Below are 5,336 nucleotides of genomic sequence, written 5' to 3'. Positions count from 1 at the left end.
TATATATATATATATATATATATATATATATATATATATATAAAACAGTAATTAAATTTAATAGTATGGGCTGTGTTGTTAATTTTAACCTTTAATATTTTAGTAATGTACCAACTGACTTCATTTACAGCATTAGTCAAGAGATTTTTTTTTAAGCACTATATCCGAGATGCATCCAAAATGATCAATACAGAATAGAATCAAGAATTCTGAATCAGAATCATCGAATCATGAAACCTAACATATAAATAAAGATAACAAAATTAAATTAGGCTATTTTTGAATTTTTTGGCTTCTATTGAATCTATTGGCTTATTTATTGACCAAAATGATCCAGGAATAAATATGTTTGCTGTATAAAGTATGCAAACAACTACGATTATACGTTCACTCAAAGATGTATTTTGGAGTCAGGTATTTTACAGTAATGAGACACCAAGTTTAGCAGCCCTGCCCAATTGAAAGATCATGAACCTTCTTTATCCAGTCTGCTCCTGGGGCCAGTTGCATAAACTTAGCCTTTATGTTAAGACAGTATCTTCGGTACAAGTTTGACCAACTAGCAGATAGTCTTATTTTTGGAATTAACTTAGACTAGACTAATCTAAGCTTTTATGTAACTGAATTTTTAAAAAATTATGACTAGTCTTAAAGAAAAAATTAGATGACTAACTTGTAAGACCAGTCTAAACCTTTTATGCAACTGGCCCCTGAAGTGTGCAGATATCTGTAAACAAGTTTCTGGAAAGGTTGACAAAAATGTATGATATGAATTATGAAAGAATTTGGACTTCTTTAATCTAAGGAGTGCACAAGTGGAAGAAATTCAACAACACTGTTATTCTAGAAGTGCTCATCAAAAAAAAATCAGTCCAGGAGCAAAACATTCCAGGATCAACATATCATTCCAGGAGATAGGCCTATCTTGCATTAGTTAGTGCAAGATAGACAGTGTGCATGACAGGATAGAAAAAAGGAAACCACTGCTCTCCAAGAAGAACAAAGTGCTGTGGGATGACGTCTTTTTGTAGGCCAAAACCTGGAAACAAGTTCGCATATCAGCACTTCCGCTTCCATTGTCCTGAAGTCAATGGATTTTTTTGAATGGGATTTTAGTTAAATGCCTGAAATACGGTCTGTGGTGAACACAAGCTCAAAATATTTTCACGTTTTATTCTATGACATACAATATAACAGCAATACCCCTAGTGTTTTTTTAATGCTTTTACCTGTCGTGTCTAGACAGTTTCTAACAAGTGTCTTAAAGTCACTACAGTAGTTGTCAGAGACATTAAAGGTGGGGTATGTATTTTTTTCAAAAACGCTAGAAAACCGAGTCGGGCCGAGAACCAAAACAAACTTGTAACCAATCAGTAGTAAGGGGCGTGTCTACTCATGATGGGGATGAGAGAGTGCTCAGTGCACGGGACGAACATTAGCCGAGCGACGACAGAAAGATAGAGATGACGGATTAAAAAAAAAACATGAGGAAAACGTCTGCGGAACAAAAGAAGGGTCCCAAGAAGCAGGACCCGTGTAAATATCAGATCAGTTTTCCAGCGCTGGAGAGAACTCAAGGAGCAGGAAGGCCTGCGATCGGACGCCGAGGTTGCTTTGTTTCTTCTAGATAAGGGAGTAACATTGGTTTTGCTTTGTTTCACAGAACTAATATATGCTGGCTTTTGCTTGAATATGCTCGTGTGTCATAGTCGTTGCCTGGGTTGCGTACGTATATGTGTGGGGCGGAGCTATCAAAATAGGGGCGAGACCCTTTTGGGGTAGGGGCGTGTTTGCTTTGGTGATTTGAAATATCAGCATTGGCTACCAGAAATCACTTACCCCACCTTTAAACATCACAGCAAACAGGTAAACTCACCTACTGACTAGTCGCATTCACAGCCTTTTTGTGTTTATAATCACGTTCTTGCAAACTATTCCAACTCATATATAAAATGACTGAAAGAGTTGTTCGAAGTTTAACAGTGATGCGTTGAAATCATGTGACTGCGGCATAGTTCCTTAATCTACGTTTAGCTTTGCACTCTATTGTATTTATGAAGACTATCATGATGAACAAAACATGTAAGAATCAAACTTTTGTTAGTCACGGAGCTTATATTTTTATAATAATCCAAAGGCCAATGGAAAAATCCAATTGGGTTTTTGTCAGGGGAATCAGGATGATGCAAACTTCTTAGCTTACAAAAACTCCATCACTACAGAGCTCTAATGTTGCCAGTTTAAAGTGTGCTGATAGATTAGTAAATGAGCCAGAAGACAGATGAGACAGAACTTTTTGTTTTAAATGAGAAGCGTTATATTTGGCCTTCAGTAAAAGGAACCTCACTCATCTCTTAACCAGGACGGACTTGACTGTGAACTGAAGCTACACTGAATGCAAGTCCTTGCAGGATAATGACCATAAACGTTAAAGCAGAAGAAATATAATGTAATATAAGGCCAAATCAAAGTTCTGATTTTAACCCAACAGAAATATTGGGAAAGGATCTGAAGAAACCAATTCTTGCATGGAAACCCATCAACATCATGGAGTTGAAACTAAATGGGCCAACATTTCTTCATGCTCATGTGCAGGACTGGGTTCACACCAAAGATGCAGTTTAAGTGAAAAAATAAACATTGTTTGTGACATTGATTTAATTGGGTTTTATGCATCTAGTTATACAACTCCGATGAAGATCAGGTCTCAACGTAGGTCAGATTTATGCAGAAAACTCTTAAGGGTTCACGAACAGTCAAGTGCCACTATATAATGTAGAAGCAACAGAGTGCATTATATAAGAACAACTGAAATAGAGTGATGATCTGAACCAGCCACCATTGAAATGATTGTGTGTGAATAATTGTGCTTGATTATGCATCATGTAAGAGTGTTCAAAAGCAGGACGCTGGACCAGACACCTGACTCAGAATTCAGATTCACACCTCTCCATGAAGCTCGGAGTCATTTTCATGTTAAGATTACACCTGTTTAACACGCATGCAAAAAGAGTCACCGAAAAGAGCAACAGCAGATGAAGTCTGAGAATTTACAATGCATGCCAGAATAAAAGGAAGTATGACTTTCACATGAATGCATAACAATGTATTGTTTCAATGTTAACCTTATAAAGCCTACTAAGATATTTGCCATGTGAAATTCTAAGGTCTCTAAATTATCAAAATGATTAAAACTAAGCTGAAAAACCTGTTGTACAGAATCTACCAAATGCCTTCTGTCATCTGAGTGTCCGTTTATACTTTTTGGTAAGTAAAAGGGCATTTTGTATAATTGTAAAAATGTCAGGTGTCTTCCTTAATGATTTTTGAAGTAAACATAAGAACGACTTTTACATTGTTAGTAAAAATTTCAAGATAAATACTTACAGGATTGAAGTGACATAGGTTTGCTTAATTATCCATAAAACAGTTTTTAGTAAAACTGAGTATCAAATATTATCTGCATGATTTTTACTGTACATTTCTGCCATATGGACATCCCCTCGACTGATAAGCTACTCCTAAATATAATGTAGAAACTTTAATTTTCTGTGAAGATGTTTTGCAACGATTTGTATGGTGAAAAGCGCTATACAAATAAACATGAATTGAATTGATCCATCAGGCTTTTGAGGAATGTTTAGTTGTTCATCTCTCAATCATCACTGTACTACACTGTATTATTATATGTTTGGACACTACAGAGCTTTGATTAGAAAACGAAGCATTTCAATCTTGCTAGACATATAATAGGGAGCTATAGTGACAAATGATATTAACAGGCATTTTTAAGTAATCTGTTACATGAAGTGACGTAGGTTTGCTTAATTATCCATAAAACAGTTTTTAGTAAAACTGAGTATCAAATATTATCTGCATGATTTTTACTGTACATTTCTGCCATATGGACATCCCCTCGACTGATAAGCTACTCCTAAATATAATGTAGAAACTTTAATTTTCTGTGAAGATGTTTTGCAACGATTTGTATGGTGAAAAGCGCTATACAAATAAACATGAATTGAATTGATCCATCAGGCTTTTGAGGAATGTTTATTTGTTCATCTCTCAATCATCACTGTACTGCACTGTATTATTATATGTTTGAACACTACAGAGCTTTGATTAGAAAACGAAGCATTTCAATCTTGCTAGACATATAATAGGGAGCTATAGTGACAAATGATATTAACAGGCATTTTTAAGTAATCTGTTACAAGGTCTCATTGATTTAAATTACAAGCTATCAGAATTGCACCTTACTTTTTGACAATATAAATACCAGCCTCTGCACCAAATTGCATGTTTGAGCATCTGAACAAAACTGAGGTGTTTTTCCTCCTCGAGCTCCATATTCTCACTATGTCATACTGTATGAGCCATAAAAGCCTGGTTATCAATCACACACAAAAAAAAAAAAAACATAAAACACTTGCACACATTAAGATTTTCTTTGATATTTTCTCTAAAGGTACAATAAACTGTTCCATTTCAAAACGTAGGTTTTCACACGTCAAGTTTGACAGGGTTAAATGATATATTGTGTTGCACCATCATTTAATGGAGCATGCGGAAGATAAAGCGATGCAGCTGAGCGAATGTTTGTTACATTGTGCAAGCCCATAAACACACACGCCATGCACAGCAAAAACAGCTGCATCGGTCCAAATAGCATTTCGACCACAGAAATCACAGTCTAGCGATGTTTCACGCCGTGCATGTCATCCAGCGCTGCATTAAATGATTTATACGACTCTGTCTTACCGTGGTGTATGGGATCCACTGTAGCTAGCTAGAGTCAGCTAGCTCCCGGCCTGCTGAGGAAAATCTGGCCACTCCGTCACCGTTCTCACTTCACAAAAAGCGATCGATTTAAATAGCGACCCATCTATTTCTAACGTACTGATCGCGAGGGGTGGCGAGTAACTTAATCTGTCCGTTCATATGTATTTCAATGGATAATACCGCGGTTAACCGTTAACGGACTCGATTAACTGACTGTCAAGCACAACGATTAACGTCTGCTCTTTAAATCACAGCCCGATATTCCGCCTCAGCCGCGCGTATCTGCATCATTTTTTCCTCATGCCGTCGGTGTCATGCGTTCAGCTCGTCTCTTTCTGTCATCAACAGGTCCATCCCTGTTTTTATTTTCCTGTCTCGTTCGCTTTTTGTTCAGGACTTCATGATGGCGGAGCGGGGCGGGAGCCGACCGGAAACCGGAAGTGCGGGTGAAGCGCAAATTAAGGGTTTCATAACGTTCTCTAAATATGCATTTCATTACAGTACAGACACAACCTGCGCTTTTCTAGTGGCGTGTTGTGGAGTGAAATGAG

At 37.1% G+C, this 5,336-nt stretch overlaps 1 protein-coding gene across 2 annotated transcripts in view; it reads right to left on the bottom strand.

The window, feature by feature from the left end:
* taok2b (TAO kinase 2b) overlaps positions 1–5,336 on the bottom strand; it is a 28,232-nt gene extending 22,896 nt beyond the window's left edge. The window contains exon 1 of one of the 2 annotated variants that reach the window (XM_016513360.1): positions 4,765–5,336. The gene's annotated coding sequence lies outside the window, so the exon portion shown is untranslated. The remainder of the gene's footprint in view (positions 1–4,764) is intronic. The other variant, XM_016513359.1, reaches the window with a different exon arrangement.

The sequence above is a fragment of the Sinocyclocheilus rhinocerous genome, unplaced genomic scaffold (assembly GCF_001515625.1).
Source record: "Sinocyclocheilus rhinocerous isolate Xijiao unplaced genomic scaffold, SAMN03320098_v1.1 scaffold24, whole genome shotgun sequence".
Taxonomy (NCBI): Eukaryota; Metazoa; Chordata; class Actinopteri; order Cypriniformes; family Cyprinidae; genus Sinocyclocheilus; species Sinocyclocheilus rhinocerous.
The sequence above is the reverse complement of the archived record's forward strand: the minus strand, read 5'-3'. Positions and strand labels throughout refer to the sequence as shown.